Source organism: Sus scrofa, chromosome 1 (genome assembly GCF_000003025.6).
Source record: "Sus scrofa isolate TJ Tabasco breed Duroc chromosome 1, Sscrofa11.1, whole genome shotgun sequence".
Classification (NCBI taxonomy): domain Eukaryota; kingdom Metazoa; phylum Chordata; class Mammalia; order Artiodactyla; family Suidae; genus Sus; species Sus scrofa.
Window position 1 is genome coordinate 226250822 of NC_010443.5, and position 19729 is coordinate 226270550.

General features: G+C 33.9%; 1 long non-coding RNA gene across 1 annotated transcript in view; it reads right to left on the reverse strand.

Annotated features, from left to right (window-relative positions):
- The window catches only part of LOC106509189, a 77100-nt gene continuing 68416 nt past the window's right edge, over positions 11046-19729 (reverse strand). Inside the window, exon 3 of the long non-coding RNA XR_002336383.1 lies at positions 11046-13431. This is a non-coding gene — a long non-coding RNA (uncharacterized LOC106509189). The remainder of the gene's footprint in view (positions 13432-19729) is intronic.

Below are 19729 nucleotides of genomic sequence, written 5' to 3' on the forward strand. Positions count from 1 at the left end.
TTTTGTTATCAAGTACATGCTTATACTGCTCACTGCACAGCAAGCCAATAAGTCAAGAAGTGAGGTTTGGGGCAAGGAATAGCAACTTTATTCAGAAAGCCAGCAGACTGAGAAGATGGACCAGTGTTCCAAAGGACCGTCTTACCTGAGTTAGAGTTCAGGCTTCTTTTATAAAAAAGGGTTGGGGATATGGCTGGTTGATGCAAACTTCTTGGTGCTGGCCAGACCCCAGAGGAATTCTTTGTCCTTGCAGCTGTCCACATAGGTGAGGTCATGATGTTCCTATAAACTTTCAACAAGACAAATGCTATTCTCTTTTTCAGTTTTTAAAATCTCTATATGAATGAAAAATCTTATACCTTCAAAGGTCAAGCTTGGAAAGCAGAGCCTTGAGAATGGGCTCTCATGTTTATTTCAGGCAGTAGTCAATATTCTTTTACAAAGGTGCAGAGCAGGGACTAAGCACAGGCAGCAGGGAAAAAAGGTCAGAACTAAAAGAATAGATCCAGCATAGATTCAGGGTGTTTTTCTCTGTTATATTTTTAACAATAAAATTCAGTGGAATGTAAGAGTGTAGTGCATGTAGTAAAGTTCAGTGTTATTTCAGTATTTTTTTCCCGTTAATCCCTATATGACATATAAATTATATTACATACTGTGTTAAATATGATGTATGAAAAATACTGAATCACATCATACATTAGCTCAATAAGTATTTGCTGGGTGAAAAAAAAATGACAGTTGCGGAAAGAAGTCATCCCCAAGAAATAACTATCATGGGGATAGGCATCCTAATAGTAGATTCTTGAAAAGGAAGCAATAACATGATCTAGTCAAAGAAGAACCTTCAAGGAGGAATGCCAGGGCTCTGTTATTATCAGCAGGGTGTCCTTCCCAGATAGCTTTCCAAGTCTGGCTGTCATGGTATGGTTGGATAATGTTGCATCAAGTCCATCAATGTTATGGAAAAACTGCTAAATAAAGAGAATTCTTACTAAAATTTCGATTTCTTAGGAATAGTCCCAAGTGCAGAATCACAAGGCCCTTTTAATTCTTTACTCCTTTATACTTAATAGTATTACAGTAGAGAATGTACCATTACATTTCTTTCCCCAGGCTCCTCTGTAATACTGGAAGAGTCATTTGCCTATATTTTGCTCTATATTTTAGGAGACTTTGAAGTATAAATAATATTGCCTGAGCCTGTTCGGAACCAAGGTGTCCTATTAAAAGAAAAAGGCCTTGAGAGCAAAAATAGTTTGTCCTTAATTACATACCTTCTGTGGGTCAAGAAATGACAGTATAGACAAACTGGGTTAACGTATTACAAGACTTACCAACTAATCAAACAATCTGTAAAAGCTAGTCAATGATGACTTTAAGAATTATCCTCAGAACCTTTCCTGAAAAGGGTTAATCTGCGTATATGTACCTACAAGGGAAAAAAAAAATTATATATCACATTCACATGGATTCGTGAAACTTTATCTAAATTACTGAGAACAAAATCAGGCTAATAAACTAAAATATCCTCTGCAGAGGTCAATGACTCTGGTAATAGGTGATCAAAATGTATAGATATTCCTTGCAAATGACTTTTTAATTTTTCTTCAAGAGTTCACAATGTATTAATCACTGTAATTTGGAAAATCCTAACATAGAATTGAGATACACTTCACAATCTAGTAATCACTCCACTGTGGAAAAATCTTAAAAATCTGAGCTGCTAGGTCAAGTGAAGAGAGCCCTGAGTTGAGTTGGGAGTTTAGGGTCCTGTACCAGCACCATAACAGTCAGCAATGGGAGCCTGAACACATGCTAGCCCTTGCTCTCACAAGCCTGCTCTGTCCTCAGCTGGGAAGCAGTGCTTCAGATTAGATGGGCCTGCCTTTCAGTCTTCTATGTGTAATTCTATGTGCACTTTATATTCCCAAACTGGTCATTAAAGTACTTATTTACCATGGATGATAATAATTTGACTCAAATGACATATTTAAAGAGAGCAAATTAAACATGAAAATGAGTGTTACCTCCTTAAAAAGTAAAATTATCTTGTATGCAAGTGTTTTAAGGAATAGTTGACTAAAATTTTCTCTAGAAATGTAAGGTGAATAGGTAAATCGATCCCCATCCTCACACAAGGTTGTAGATTAAGTCCTTAATCATCAGCTTGTTATTGCTAGAAGCAATTGGTGTTAAGCAGCTTTCAACTTTCCCTGAAGTAATCTTGGTTTCAAAGTTAAGAATCAGCCTTTTGAGTTTTACATATTTGATATGTGGGCAGTAAATCTGTAGATAAATATTTTTGCAATGAATGACACAGCATTTTGAGGCTGGACTGATTCCACAAATGTGGTAATATATGCTAACAATGAATAATTGCTTAGTGGTGAAACACTTTTTCCTGTATAACATTGGGAAAGGCCATGTCCAAAGTGCTTTGTCCCTGGGGTTAAATTAGTTTGATGTTAAAGTTCATAGTTAAGATAAAGTTTACTCTTTAAAACACTCCCTACCCCATATCACGTTGCCTCTGGGTTGAATAAGATAGAATATTATTGGCATGACAGAGTTTGCTAAGGAAAGCTTTTTACCCTGGAGAAAAAGCTAAACATATGCCCAGAAATTTTCTAGAAAACAGACTCAATTGTTTTCTTATATTCATACTAGACTATGTAATACAAGGGATATTATTTTAAATACTATTTCCTCAGGTATTATTGAGCATCTATAATATTTGAAGGCAGGTATTAGATCTAATGACCTCAGCAATTTGATGCCATATAATTATGAAATTGTTCTCTAAGTTGTGTTTCCATGATGATTTTCTCTCTTTCCTCTGTTTCTTTACTTGATTAATTACTACTTCAGGTTTTAGCATTACTTGGACTTTATTCTGGGAAACCTTCACCACTCTTAACTTTTGCAGCACCTGATGGCTTTTAACCATGGAACTTACCACATTAAGTTATCTGTGAATCACATCCACTTGGATATTAGAGGGCTGTATTTTGCTATGTCCCCCAACATTGGTATAGTGCATGTCTTAAAGTTGGTGTATTCAATAAATATTAGTAATTACATGAATAAAAAGTTATCATGATCCTGGGGTTGGGGTGGTGGTGATGAAAGAAACTATTCCTTTTGTATACTAGACACATAACAGATTTTTAAAAAAATATTATGAAGACAGAGAACACTAAATTCAGAAGCCTAAACTTTGTTCCAAGAAAGCTGTGGGTAGCAAACTATAGAAGGATTTTGAATCTCCCACATAGCATTGGAAATGTAGGGAGGTTATTTAACATAACTATGTGGAGTAGGTCCCCTTAAGGAACAAGGCTATAAAAAGAAGCTGCTTTTGGGAGCTCCCTCTGTGGCTCAGTGGTAATGAATCTGACCAGTATCCACGAGGATGCAGGTTTGATCCCAGGCCTTGCTCATTGGGTTAAGGATCTCGCATTTCTGTGAGCTGTGGTGTAGGTTGCAGATGCAGCTCAGATCTGGATCTGGCATTGCTATGGCTGCGCTGGCAGCTGCAGCTCCCCCCTAGCCCAGGAATGTCCATATGCTTCAGGTGCAGCCCCCAAAAGAAAAAAAAAGAGGCTACTTCCATTTTTAGATACCTCACATGAGTCCAGCATGTTGCCAGGTACATGCTGCCTCTTGCTTTGCAGCCTGAGATAGAGTTACACCCTCTGCATTACATTTCATTCTCTTAATTATTTACATAATCCCTCTTGCTATGCCTATCAATTTACAGACTAAAAGGAATCTCACCCTTAAGTGCACTAAGTCATATACTTGGCTGCATTGTACAAATACGTTTTACCTGGATTATATTTGGCAGTGCAAGCCCCCAAGTGATGATAATTTCATTGTATTTAACACAAAGTCTCCCTAGAGACAGTGGGTGGGAATACCTGAGGTGAAAGGAAACCAAATTTGCTAAGCATAATCACCCCTGATAACGTGTCTTCTTTCTACAACTTGTGTGTGACTTTAGAAATGTATTACCACACAGCATGTTTAAAGCTATATTGCAAGGACAAAGTTCCAGTGGCAGTCCCCTTTGAAAACTTCATGCTCATACCAAACTATCATACTGTGATCATTTATAAAATACTAACTTTGAGAAGAAAGTGGTTCAATATTCCCCCAGATTATGGAGTTTGTTAAATCCCTAAATATTTTGAAGGGTGAGATAGACCACCTTGTTAATATTTTAAAAAATATAAAATGAAAATATGTAGATATTACCAGAGATAAATTGAGGATGAAGTTGTTTCATGAGTAGAAGGATGAATAAATCTTGGCTGCAAATGATAAAAAAATATGATGGTGCCCATTGTTTATTTATGTGTTTACAAGTTTATAGACTAATAAAATGACATACTCCTAAGGTACTGAAATGTCTGAAACTGCCAAGAGAACTGAATGCCATTTTTCTGGTATACTTTGGATATATTTTCTGCTATCAAGATGAAGAAAATCAGAAAGGTATTTAAATGCATCATTGTGGTTTAATACATCAGTGTTGTGCTGCAAGAGGCTTTTCACTTCTCAAAACAGAAGAATTGAAGCAGACCTCACAGACTTTGTTGAACACTTTGAAATAGTTTGTAAGTTGTAGGAGGATTCCTAGAAACAGAAAAGGTTGAGTCTGATCGGAGACTGATTATCTCCAATAGGATCTTTAAAGTCAAGAAATATTTAATGCAAACATTCATTACTCATTGTATTCTCATTATTTTTTGCAGTATTAAAATATAAAAATCCATGCTGTCATTAATTCCTTCAATTAAAGTCCTCAAAAAGTTCTATCTCAAAAATTATCCAAAGAAGTTTTATGTACAGGTGCATAATTTAGGAGGTTGGGGAGAGGCCCAAGAATTTGCATTTCCTACCAAGTCCCCAGGTATTTCTAATGCTTCTGGCATGGGACAGACTTTGAGGACCACTATAATACATATATCTCCCAATCCAGTGTTCTTCTTAGGAGGGAAGTGGAGGGGTAAGAGTGAAATGCATCATGGCAGAATGTGTTACAGTCTTTAGGTGACACTTCAGGAGGGATGTACTTTAATGGGCATGGAGGCAGGAAGAGAGGGAGGAAGATGCACACGTTTGTGTCCTGTTACCAATACGTTCAGTTTCTTGATTTCATCAACAAATAGACAAACCTAGCATTTGCAGGCAAAGAACTCAGAGTAGTTAAAGGGGAAGAGTAAAGACTGCACTAAAAAATTTCAAGTACTTTCTCAAGCTACTCTTCTTTGCCCTTTAGCATTCTATCTCCTGGGGCTCAAAAATCCAAAGTGATAGGTAAATGTAAAGAAGTAAAGCTGACCAGCAGTCATCCTGCTGGTAAAAATATGTAGATCTTTCCTTATGTACAAAGTGACAACCCTTAACAGCTTTATGTTCAGAAAAGAGCAAGGTTAAATGTATTTTTTAAATAAAGATTATGAAGAATTATTATGCTTTAACTAGAATATTTTTTATGCTTAGAAGTAGACATATTCTTTGTAATACATATTAATAAATCTTCACATTTATATGGCTAAATGTGACATTATGTATTGATGAAAAACCTTTTCCAGTAGGTACACCAGAATATGAAGATTTAGTTAAACTATAAACTTGCAAAGAATATTAAGATGGACCTTCTTTTTATACACTAGAACTCAAATCTCATTGTAACTATTGCTGTTAAAAAAAATGTGAAACAGAATGTTTTCTATACCCTAACTCTTGCATTACTTATTATCAGCAGTGTTATATGCAATAAAATGCCAGTATAAAAATTTTCAGGTGTATTAATAAACTGAGTGGAATTTGTCTTGTAAAAGCTATTTGCCTTTAAAGAGACGAAGCTGCATGCTTTTCATTTTGCACATCATTTTCTGCATAGAACACTACCACTGCAATTCATTGCCTTTTCATGGAGTTACTAGACAGTTCATCATAGTTATAGTAGCATGAATTACATTGCTGAAATAAATATTGCAATGCCTCTCTCTTTAGAAGACATCACAAATAGGAACATAAGAAGACATTTGCTTTCTCTGAGAGAAGTTACATGAGCACTCTGTGTAATTTTCAAAGAGAGGGAGACAATTTGTGAACTTAGAACCAGTTTATGTCATTTACCCATAAAAGTCATTGGGGTTCATATTAAGTCAAGACTAGGATACAGCTAAATGGACTTTGTAAACTGAAAGATTCAGTAAAGCAAGACTTAAAATGTTAATAATTAATCGCTCCCAGTATTTTGGACAGTTTGTCACTGCCTGGTTTTGGGTAGCAAGTTCATATAAAACATCCTGACAATGAAGACTTGCTGTGTGATTTTTTTTTTCAGTATACTATTTTATTTTATTTACTGTTTGTCTTTTCAGGGTTTTTCAGTATATAATTTTAAAACAACATAACCATTTTTGAGGAAAATAATTTTATGTAGCTGCCTGTTGTAAAATTTTGGTCTTTTTCATCCCATCAAAATGTCAAACACAAGGAAGCTATTTCAAGATATTTTTAGAAAACCGAAGTGCATTTTCAATAAGTAAATTTATGAAAAATGGAAATATTTAATTTCAGAAATGTTTATTTGGTGTGCAGATTGAACATACATTTTTACAATGGTTATTAATGAAAACTTTCAAGGTCAGTTAAGCAACACACATAAAAACTGAATGATATTTATTCATTTACTTGGAGAGGGTAGGATTATTACATTCAAATTTGCTTTCCTATAAAGAACATATGTTCAAGATTTTCATCTTGTTACTTAATGGTGACTAAGGTGTATAAAATAACATAATAAAACAAATCCTCAAAGATCTTTTCCCCATCAAAATGATAAAGTTTATCTCTAAAAAGTAAGCATTATCCAGAACATATAAGATGATTATAAAAGTAGAAGATATAGTGCAATAAAACTTGCAGTAAACATTAATTTTTTTAATGGCTGGCAGGTCTTTACAGTTCTTGCATTGTTCCAGAGACTAGAAATGTGAGTAGTTGAATGTGGATATTGAGAATTTGGTTCAAAATTTTATTTTCCAAGTAGTGACTTAAAAAAAAAAGTAATGTAAAGCTTAAAACATATTCTCCAAAGTGTTCTTCTGTATTAAAAGGGTACTCTTACTAACAAAGAAATCAGTTGCGTTTTCCCTTTCCTTCCTTTAAAGTGAACAATACAAAGTTCAGTCAAGTTAGAAGGAGGGGGAGTTCCCTGGTGGTTCAGCAGGTTAAAGACATTGTCACTGCTTTGTCTTAGGCCAACAAAACAAAACAAAACATAAACAAGAAACGAACAAATTAGAAGGAGGAGATACTTTTTTTATTGAGGCAATGTATGCATTATTAATTTTTAAAGAGAAAATTATGAATGTGACTATTACATATATAAAAGTTACTCATGAATAAAGATGACAGTAGAGTAAGTTAATAACCAAGTATAGGAAATCAATATTTCAACAAAGTAGGCATTTATTACTCTACAAAATCTTTTATATAAGCCTGTATATTTTGTTAAAATATTACTTTTGAATTTGATTCATAATTTCTTTATTTAAAAATCATTTTAAAAGATTTGTTACAATTTTCTCATGCAATACCTTAAAAAATTCTAAAGCACAATAATGGCTTAGTATAAAAAATAAAGGATAAAACAAAATAATAAATTTTCTATATTTCACATGTTGGTTTGATAATATTTTGGATGTATTGGATTATATAAAATATAATATTAAAAGTTTAAAAACTTGCTTGTTTTAGTATTTTTTAAAATGATTACTAGAAAATTTTAAATGACAAATATAGCTTACATATATTTTCAGTGGAACAGCACTGATCTACACTGTAAATAGAAATTAAAACTTAAGTTTGGCAGTTTAGGAAATCTGTGGCCATTATTACTACAAGTAATTTTAGAGCATATCCATTTTGTGTAGCCACAGCTAATCTAACCACCTAGGACTTAAGTTCTCCTTGGTTGTGAGACCATTTCAGATGTTAGTACATGTTCACAGCCATATTAGATTAACACCTTAGTGAAACCCTGAGTTTTTAGGTTAAAATATGTTTATGAGTCACTATACAGTAATAAAGGTTGTTTACAAAACAAGGATTCCTAAGTAAATCCAACCTGTACCTCACTTACAAGCCATTTCCCTGGCAATGTTTATTTGTCTGGAGGATATGGCTCCTTTCTTTTTAATTGGCACAAAAGCAGCATATGGGCTAGCTTACTCTGCATGTTTGCATCAAGATGTAATATTGCAGTGTTGAAAAAGCATTCTCCAAACATTGTTTCCTGCTCAAATCATCCAGGTAGAGTGCATTGATCTTTCTATGTGACATGCAGTAAAAATTCTGGCATCAACTTTTATTTGCCAAAGATTTTATTATTCTCCCAAATTTCACATTTTATCAATATTCTCATAGTAATACTAGGAGATAAGTAAAGCAGGTATTGTCCTCATTTTACAGCTGAGAAAATGGAGTTGAATTTCCTCTTTGGATTGGAATAGTATATAGAAATAACCATATTTTCCCTTTCAAATAAAATTATAACTCATAATTTGTGAGGCAGCCACACAGATGTAAACATTGCAACTAAAAGTAGACGCAACATTTATAGGCTAAAAATATTATAATAAAAGGGAATAATTCAGCCATATTTTTTGGTTTCTAAAATTCAATCAAAATTTTGGTTTCTAATAAAAATATTTAATCACGTTTTGTTATTTGTATGTTTTAAGAGTGAAAAAATAGTGGGTATGTAGTGTCCTTCAAATCTAATTTATTTATTAGAATTTTCATTCTGTGCAACTTACTTAAGTAAGCCTGTGAAAACAAGTTCTCCCTTGAACTATTCCTCAAAATAAAAGCTACCTTTGAGAAACAACTTTATATTATAGTCAATTAAAGTCCATTTTTAGTTAGTAATAAACACTGTTTTCATGCCCTGTATTTTGTTTACATATAAGGAAAAAACAACTTAGCTAATGCTTTTATAAATCTAGAGGGCTCTGAAGGGACCATCTTTAAGATAATTCCTTAAAATCCCTTTTGGAAGAGTATTAGTAGTTTCTTATTCAATGTAGATTTCTTAAGTAGCTGACATTTATTTTGTTTCCTACCACCTGATCTTGGTACCTTAAAATCTGTTTTTCATTTGTTTTACATTTATTCATGTTCTAATGGCTCCCAGTGATTTTCAGCTAGAATTTTCTTAAGGCGTCAGTTTTAAGACCTTTCTGCATTTATAATGAATATTATTTGTACCCATATGTTTAAAAAAAAACCTCTGTTAAGAATTAATGACTCATTCATATTGATTATATTCTTAATAGTTAATTTTTAATCATTGGGTTGGAGGATTAGAGTTCACTTGATTATAGTGAATGGCATGTGTATTTAATTATATCAAATATTGTGCCTTTCTTTGTTTGTTTTTTTTTTTTTTACTATACCTGCAGTATGTTAAAGTTCCTGGATCAGGGATCAAACCCAAACCATAGCTATAACCAGATCCACACAGTGACAATGCTGGATTCTTAATCTGCTGAGCCATGAGGGAACTGGTATTTTCATAAATAGCATGTTTGTTCATTGAAATTCAGATCAGGCATAAACAACATAGATTTTGAAGAATGGAATGTTTTACCTTTATAATAAAAGTTGGCCTTTAACCTAAACTCAAAAACAAAGTTTCAGTTTGGGGTATCAGACCACACCACAACTGCCAGATTATAAAGTAATTGGACATAGCGGGTCCACAATGTTTTATGTATATTTCATTCTCATGTTTATCAAGCCATTGTGGTCATCCAAAGAGATTATTTGGACACATACTTCATCCATATTGATTTAAAAGGGGGTGTTAATAAAATATATCAAAAGGGAATTTATTTTAAAAGTAAAAACATGAATTCACCCCAAACTATCACATGTACTACTCATTTTATAAATCATGTAATGGACATTGTCATTTTGACAGGTAGAACATTTCTCTTCTTCCATCACCTTTGAATTAATTGGATTGTAAGAGAAAGAGGGATGGAATTTGGAATGTGCAATGGCTCCCATTGCTATTTTTATCATTGGAACATTTTGAAGTCAGGTAGATATTAACCTAATAAGGGAAGCCCCACTGGCTTTCTGTCTCCTCCAGACAATAAAACAACGTAATTGTGTCTGTGCCTCTCTTTTCAATTGTTCTACGATAACACAGATTGAGAAGCAACTACAGATTCTAATTAACTCAAATTAGACTGAGAGAGATGATAAGTATTACAACATAAAGATTAAGAAATTAATCCTAATTTTAAACCTCAAAGATGTTAGGTACAAAGGAAATAAATGTTAAAGGAACAAATTGGGCACTAACTATATCACAGATGTTGGAAGTTAGTGCTAACCAATCAATGGCTTTAGTCCATTTGAATACAAGTTACTGACTTTATACAAAAAAGAAGGATTTCAGCACCCGAAGTAGAATAGCTCACATTTCAAAGTGATATTAAGCCTTTTCTTGAACTTATACTTGATTCTATATTTATTAATAGCTTGGGGATGGAAAAGGGTAAGGGTAGGAAAATATTTTATTGGTTTAAAGATAATTTATTGGTTTAAAAACTTGCCTAGCAAGTTTTTTTAAGTTGAGAAAATTTATAAAGACTTGAGTATTACAACATATTATTAAAGACATTTTAAAAGGTATATAAAGAGAACTTTTATTCTAATTTTATTGTTTGAGGAAGCCATTTATTATAGGCATACATTAATAAAATTCCTATTGAAACTGCAGAGCATTCTATTTTTCCATAATTGCAACTCCTTAAAATTTTTACATTTATACTGTTGCTTCTAATGTTAACTAATTTCTCCAAGTTTTCAATTATTTACTATGAAAATAAGCTTGTAATGAAAAGGTGATCTTTTTTACTGTTGCAGGATTTTCCTACAATAGTCCATAATTATAAACTATGAATTTATATTGTAAATTCATATTATATGATAAATTTATTTTTTAATATGCTTATAATTCTAATCCTTGTTACATATAGGATTTAAATAGCAAAAAAATTAAAATAAAAATCCATTAGATTAGAGTTCTTCCTGTGGTACAGTGGGTTAAGAATCAGAGTGCAGTAGCTTGGGTTGCTGAGGAAGCATGGATTTGATCCCCAGCCTGGTGCATTGGGTTAAAGTATCTGATGTTTCCATGGATGCAGTTCAGATTCAGTCTTTGGTCCAGGAACTTCCCTGTGCTGCAGGGGCAGCCATTAAAAAAATCCACTAGAATAATAAAATATATAGCAATTTGACTAAAATTTAAAAAATCAAAACAAAATCAAGGAAGAAAATGAAAATGAAGTCTGTTTGAATCAGCCCAGGGGACATACAAATATCAAACCTAGCTTAAGAGTTTTCTGCAAAGGAAAGGGGGAGCTAAGGTGGGAGATGGAATCATATTAATTCTTCAGAGGAAGCAGTGTTTTCAAGAAATAAATTCTTGGAAGTCTTTTGAATAGGAACTCATATTATGGCTCTCCAAACAATCTTTTCAGCAGGTCTGCAGCATGCCAAGTGGTACATTACAACCAAAGCAAAGATATAAGGTGGCATAAACTGATTTATTACCAAGAAGGTACAAAAACAGTCAAATGAATCTGTTCTTTAAATCAGGTAAAATTTTAACTCTCTGTCCTTTAGTCATTGGCCAGCACCTCACATGAAAGGTTCTTTTGAAGCCCATGTGACATAGTTTTGAGGATCAACTAGTCATCTAGCTGAAATCACGCAAGTCTTGTGGGTCCTGGGAAAAAACTGGAGTGCTAGTTCTGGGCACTGATTTGAAGGCTTGCAGGGGCTGGCTCACCAAGTCTCCAGTCACCTTTAAAATGGGGGAAAGTATCTTAAATATCATTTCTTTTCTACTGAAAATGGAGATATCTTTATTAGAAGTCATTGTTTTTGGAAGATATACAAGAATTAGGATCTTTCAAATGCTATCTAATTATCTTAATTAGAATACTTTGAATGTTAATAATCCATCTAGCATGTGGATTATAGTTAAATTATGTCCCCTTTGTCATACTCTCTATGCTGAGATGTTAAAAAAGTTGTAGACAACATAACAAGGGTTGTTAGAATCTACCCAGGAGTGGACTCAGGTTTTTCCTAAGACCAACTTTTTCTGATCAACTTTTTCCCTTGAAGATTTGCTCTACAAACCTCCTTCTTTATTAATATAAACACAATACTTAATTTGTAATAATGAATGCGAACATGTTTCTTTTCAATACTTTGTGCGTAGTGTTTTATGTTTCAAATTATTCCCCATATATTTTTAATTTATCCACTGGAACCTTGCAAATTGGAACACAATAGGATCATTATCTCCCTTGCACAAAAGAAAGCAAGAGGGCTCACCTTGGTAAAGTATCTAGAGCCAAATAGCAAATCTTGGCAGAGCTGCCATTTCTGGTCTAGTGGTTTCCCACTGTGTGCTTTTTCTCAGTGATCTTTTGTAATGTTCCTCTTGCTGTTTTTCCAGAAAAGTCTACAAGAGGAAGACATTTATATCTGTTTACCTGAGTTCATTTCCTCTTACTATTCAATCAAATGAATTTAAACCTTCCCTTTGTCTGGGTGAGAATATGTTTTTGAGTTTTCTGATGATTCCAGAATAAAGAACCCACCAGCTTCTTCAATATGAAATTAAAGTGTAAATTGAACTCTGTTCTTATTTAGCAAAGTTTGAATGGTAGTCTCTGCTTCACAAAAATTACAAAATATTTACCTCATAACAACCTAATTTAAAATACAAATGGAAATTTTTCTCCAGTTATTTTGTACAGAAGAGTTAGAAAATTGGGATATTTCAGACAAAATTCTTCGATTTATTTTTGTTCTCTTATAATTCAGTTAAAGGTATCTCAACTTATAATTTACTTCTCTGTTATCAGTGTTTTCTTCAAAATGGAGTTAGCTCCTCCTCAGAATAATATTGCCTCATGAAAAGAGCACTAAATATAAATCAGACAGAATGAGTTTATGTTGTCCCATTTCTGCCAGTTATTTGCTAAGTAACTTTGTTCAGTTCACATAACTACGTTAAACCTGGATGGAAACATCTGAGGTGAGGCAATAATATGAATAGGAGCCTCAGAGGGTTTTATGGAATTACTAAATAGGGGCAAAATGTGTCAGAGATCTTTGTTTCCTTGGCAAACTCTTCTCTTCATACTTCACCTCAGGCATCACTTCTTCGGAGTATCCAGTCCTTGCGTGTACCTTCTCATCTCACCTCATTGGATATACTCTCCTTTGCTGTCTTTGCTTATCTCCATCATTGCATTTGCTCTATGTGGTATCTGCCTAATTCTGTGCCTTTCCCAAAAGACAAGTAGTCCACTGAAAGTAAGAAAATAATTTCATTAGTCTTTTTAGCTCTACTCCAGAGCAAGACCAGATAGGGTAGATTTTTTTTTGAACAAGTTTGTTAAAAATGAATGAATAGGTGAATAAATTAATGGAATGCAAGGTGAATAAATTAATGGAATGCAAGGGCAATGGAAGATGTATTTACCCATCAACCTTGTAAGGGTGTTGTGAAGATCAAAACTGATAATGAGTGATAAGTTAAACTTTTAAAACTAAAGTGTCAGGTACAGTTTCCCTCATCTTACATAGCTTTAATAATGATTGGGGAGTTGAATTAAACTAAACTAAAACTTAAAAAACTTTACCATGAATTTGTGTCTAATCCTGTGCAGTTTGTAAATGGTGAGCTTGTACAGATTAAGTCTAAAAGCCCTTGAGTGGAGTTGTCTATCCTATGTTTACCCTCCTTGGCATGGCCCTGGCTGAGTTTGAGAACTATGGGTGTCTCAGACTGCCAAAACATAAGGAGATATGACGGGTAACCACTCGGGAGAGTGTTAGCTGCCTTGGGCTCACTGAGATTTATGTCTAACAAGGCAGACTTGTCACTGGGCCCTTTGGAGGGGAAATGAAGCGATGAACTAATGCTGGACATAGGAGGCGCCAGGTCCTGACAGGCTAAGGTGTGACCTGCTGAATCCTAACCATCCCAGACATCTTTAGAAGAACAAGTGAGCTGGGAGATGGCCAGGGGCAGGCAAGGTTGCAGGGGAAAGGAGGTATATACAGAGCCTGCAGAGAGTAGAAAAAGAAAGGGCAAGTGAGATTACTGGTCATCTGGTGTCTTTGATCCCACGCAAAGCAAACTTCAAGCACAACAGCAAACACAACCTTTGAGCATTACTGTCTTCAAAGAGTATTTACCAAGTGCTGTCTGGCTTGATCTCCCAGACTTGGTTAAATATGCATTTTCTAAATGTTGTGTTTCTGACTTTCTTTTCTCTTCCTTTTTGTTATTATTGTTATTATTTCTATTTTTTAAAAATGTCCTTTAATAGCTCACTTTCTTTAACACTGTAACTCTGACATTGAGGAAAAAAAGACGTAAGAGTGAGGAAAGAGAAGAATATTCCACAGAAAGCATTTTTTAAAAGCTTTTCCAATAGGAAAAATAGAATTTGACTTTTATGATCATATTAAGTATTTCATCATATTAGTACACATAAATGTACATGTGATTCTATACATGTTGTTCTCCATTTAAAAACACTATTTCAAAATTAGCAGACCATTCTAAAATAGCTTATGCCAGGCCATTTTTAAAAGATACCTTTCCTTAAAATGAGAAACAAAATCAATAGTGATATTAAAATACATTTTATTTGGTGGTTAAAGGCATAAAAACATATCAAAGCATTTGGCTATATCATTGTACTTTCTTATATTAAGGGGAAATGGGAAAAATGGGAAGCTACAAATGAGGTGAATGTTTTTATATGCTTTTCTTGTGGCCATTTTATTACATTTTTATCACAGTTATTTGTTTATTTGACAGTATACCAACCAAATCCAGGATTGAGGGAAATGGCGACTATATTTTGTTCATCCTTGAATTTTCAGCACTTAGCAGAATTGTTGGGGCATAATTCTTAATTAAAGATATTTAATAAATGAAAAAAATAAAAGAATTAAGACCTCACCCATATCACACTATTTGTTTTAACAATAAGATTTTAGAATGGTTAAAAAATTTTTAACATACAACATAGGTCTCATTTTTCACATATCGAAATGAGTCATAGAAGTATAAAATATATAAAAAGATAGATTTTCTAATGGGTTCAATCACTGGAAATGAATAATTAACTGATCACAATGTATTTTCAATTCTATGAGAATTATAAAATAGCAAAGGAAGACATTTATCATGTGAACATTCTTCAATAAATCAAAGAGTAGAAATCACCTTATTTGAAATACACAATGAACTTTTATCTGGTATTTAGAATATATAAAGCAATAAGAAAAGGAACCATTTTTTTTCCTTTTGAAACACAATGTGCTAGGTCCTTTAGAATTTTAGTAGAAGTGGTTTAATTTGATTGATAATGTTTCAGAATGTAATTTATACAACAAAAGATAAATTTTCATTACTTTTCTTTTCTGCATTTTATTCGAGCCTTGAAAAATCTCATTAATAGTTAAATCAACTAATACAACACACATCCTGAAAATCATAACTCATCACTTCTCAAGGACAGACACAATTTTCACCACAAAGTTAAGGAAATGATAGCAAGTAAAGGATTGCTTATGTCCAGGCAATATCTGCTCAACTTCAACAACTGTAGATGCACATAACACTGAAATGAAAGCCACACCTCCTCCCTTCCCCAGACCTTGAGAAACCACTCTTCCTAGTGCATATCAGGAGCATCAAGTCATTCATGAGCATCAGTCACTGAAGCAGAAACAGATCAATGGAGATAACTTGTTCTCCACACTAAGAGGTTGTGGTAGCAACAGCAAACAAAACAAAACAAAACAAAAAGCAGCTTTGAAACAATCATGGCTAGCTGTTATATGGTATTCCATGTGGTGTGCCAATCTTCTAGATTGAGGGATTTTTAAAAAAAAAATTGGTAGACTTCTCACCTCCAGCTCTAGAAATCCCAATTCCCTATACTTGATATTGGCCTCCTGTTAGGGGAGTCTCTTACCATTAGGTTGGAGAACATCTAATCTAGTCCAGGCCACTTTACAGGTCATAAACTCCCAGGCCCATAAATAAAAAGGCACCGAGACCACATAGAGATGAATGTGAGAGCAAGGGCCACATACTGGATCTCAGTGGTTCTATTTTCATGATGCTACAGCCTTGACTTGGGTAGGAGAAGGGGGCTAGAGATTTTGAAAAACATCATTATGTGCATTACATGCATCACTTTCTCTTACAGAACTGACACTATTAATTAGCTACAACTTTTATTTCCAGTCTAGCATTGGTAATCTTCAATCTCAGCCATTCTCTAAAGTATTTTGATTTCTGAACCTACAAATTAACAAGGGTATTCCAAGTTCAGTGCCTTTAAAAATAACAATAACAAAATATTGCTTATATTAATATCTCTTTTCCCCATTGAAAATAGTTCTATCAATTTTTCTGATTATGTAAATAATGTATAAGTTTGTAAAACTTTACAAAATACCACAAATTATAGGGAGGAATGAGAATATCCTCTGAAATCCTGCTACCTTCATATATCCATTTGCAGCATTTTGGTTAAATTCATTTATGCATATTTATGTAGTCACATGTATTTATATATAAAATGGCATAAATGGGACAATATAATATATGCTGTGTCAGCTGTTTTTATGAACCGTCTTCTCTCCCTCTTCTATCTCCCTCCCTATTCACCAGCTATATAGTCAAAAATAACCTATCTGTAAAGGTAGTTTCTACACCTTTCTATGCCTTTTCCCATATATATAGAATCATACATACATACATACAGAAACACAGGGCATATATAGAATATGTAAACATAAATGGAATGGTGCAGGTATTTCTCTGAATTTTATTTGTGTCCTTTAGCTATATAACATGAGCATATTTCCAGGGGACTATGTATAGATCTAGTTCATTCCTTTTAATTGTTAACTAATATTGTATGAACTATCACAATATACTAAATTTATTCCCCAATTGCTTCTGAAACTGTAAAATGTATCTTTGTTACAATTCCCTATACACTATTAGTTTTATTTCTATGGGCTAGAATATGAGGAGTGGGGTTACTGAATAAAAGGATATACAGATTTTTAAATTTTAGCATATAACATATAATTATTTTATATATATTAATTTTCATATATAATACTTACTATACATGCTTTCCTAAATAGCTGTCATAGTCTATCCTTCTATCAGTTATGTTTCTTCCCCACCTGTTATCAGTTCTGTTTTTCCTGGTCTAAAGGTATGAGATGACAGCTTACTGTTAAATTCATTTACATTCTCTCAGTGAAGTTGAACGCAGCTTTAAAATATTATTAGTCATTCATATTTCTTCTGTGAAATGCCCTCCTGTTCTTTTTAAAGTCTAGGATCACAAGTACTTTGCAGAATCTCAGAGATAAATATGGTCAAACCATGAAAAATTAAAGCCCTCTGTGCAAAAGCCTTTCATGGAAAATACACAAACACACATACATGCAAAATAGTGACTTGCACACAATATGCCATGCTCTGAAATAGTTTTAGGCTGATTAACAAAGATAAAATAATCATTTTTTTTCTGGAGTAAAAACTAATGAAGTTATTTATCGCCAAGCTTCATTAATTTAAAGTTTTTGGAACAGTTTTTGGGGGATAAAATTTACATACCATAAAATCCAACCACCCTTTTCAAGTGTATGATTCAGTGGTCTTTGGTGTATTCACAGATCTGTGCCACCATCACCACTATCTAATATTAGAAGATTTTCATCATTCCAAAAGAAATCCTATAGTCATTAGCAGTCACTCCTAATTCCTTCTCCCCCCGCCCCCAGTCCCTGACAAACACTAATCTGTTTTCAAGCTCTACATATTTGCGTATTGTGGACATTTCATATAAAAAGAATCATACAGTACATTGCCTTTTCGAGCTGGCTTCTTTCCCATAATGATGTGAAGGTTCATTCATGTTATAACATGTATAAATACTTCATTCCTTTTTATAGTTGAATAATATTCCATTGTATGGTTAAAACAAATTTTGTTTATTCATTTATTAGCTAGTAGACATTTGGATCAATCTGATCTGGGTTCAAATCCATGTTTTGATAGTCATTTCCTTTGTGAACATGGGCAAGTTGAGAGAGATAAAGTTTACATTGTTTCCTTCAGCCGAGTACACTGGATTCTAGTATATTCTGAACAGGGTTGTTGTGAAGACTAAATAAAACAATGGGTCTAAGACACAGTACCTGACATTATTTTCATTAGCAGAGTCCAGTCAAGAAATCAGAAATCACACTAATTATTTTAACAGAGAGAACTGAATGTGGGGAATGACTAAAAAGGTAAAAAAGGAAAATTGAGGAAACAGAGAAATTAACTGCAGAAAGCAGTTACACTTATAGGGCTGGGAGAAAATAGGAAGGTGCTGGGGTGGGTTATCCAAGCCCTGAGAGGACGGTCTACAGAGCTGGGGTCCAGCCTACTAGAGAGAATTCAGCTTGCCTTGTACTCTTATGGGTCCGTTTCTGCTGCTGCCAGGGAAAAGAGCTATAGGTAGGGAGATGCTGAAGGAAGTGCGGGCATATAGCATGGAGTTTGTCCTTTTGCCCCCATCCTGCCTTCCAGTCTCCCTCAGTGCCTCCTACTGGCAGTACAGAAAGACAGTCTGGCCAAGAGGAAATACAGATTGTGGTCTCAACTGAGTACAGAATGAATTGTCTGGTGTTGAAAAGAGATAACTTAATGAGTTGGTATAGTTCACTCTCTGACTACACTGCACTTCTCTAGCTTTTTTCTAGAAGGATAATCCTTTGTTCTCCCCTCTTTCTGAAAAAAAAGGGAAACACAAAATCCCAACAGTGGTATCCATCTCTAGAAAGAGTCACGATGTCCACCTCTAGATGGTATGAATTACTCCTAAAATTCTGTCACAGTCTTATCTGGAGACTAATCTGCAGCATAAATTGTAGTAGCACCACCATCAAACAAATCTTTTATTTTAATAAGAAAAAGAGAAAAGATAGCGATACATGAATGAATAATAAAAATACAAGCTAGGAAGAAATCATACAGACCTTGTATAGTCCTTATTTATAAAACTTATCATGAGGTCATGGTTAACATTTATAACTTTTATTTTCTCAGTACCAATTACATGTTCCATTTGAACTCAGCTGAATGGGTTTCTTTGCTAGTGGGCTTATCTCAGTTTTCATTTCTGAAGGATCTGAATCCTCAGTAACTTGCCTTTCTATGACTGTTGTGGTTTTCTATTAACTTTTATTATTGGACATCAAAGTACTAATAGATGTTCAGGGAATCCAGCCAGTGTGTTTCCTCCCTCCCTCCCTGTTTAGAAGCTACTCAAGTCTCCTTTGATAATTGACACCACCTTCCCCAGCCTGTGTGGCTGCCTCCTTTTTGAGTGTTAGTTCAGTGCCTAAGAAGCTCGAAGTGGCCAGGCAATAGTTTTAACTTTTAGCTTAATGGAACTTTTGGTGTCCATTAAATTCTCAATTATGTTAGATTCACCTGCCTTAGGTTCTAACCATCTGTAAACAGCTCAAGTTGTTTTCCTCTATCATAAGAAAATCTCCTTGA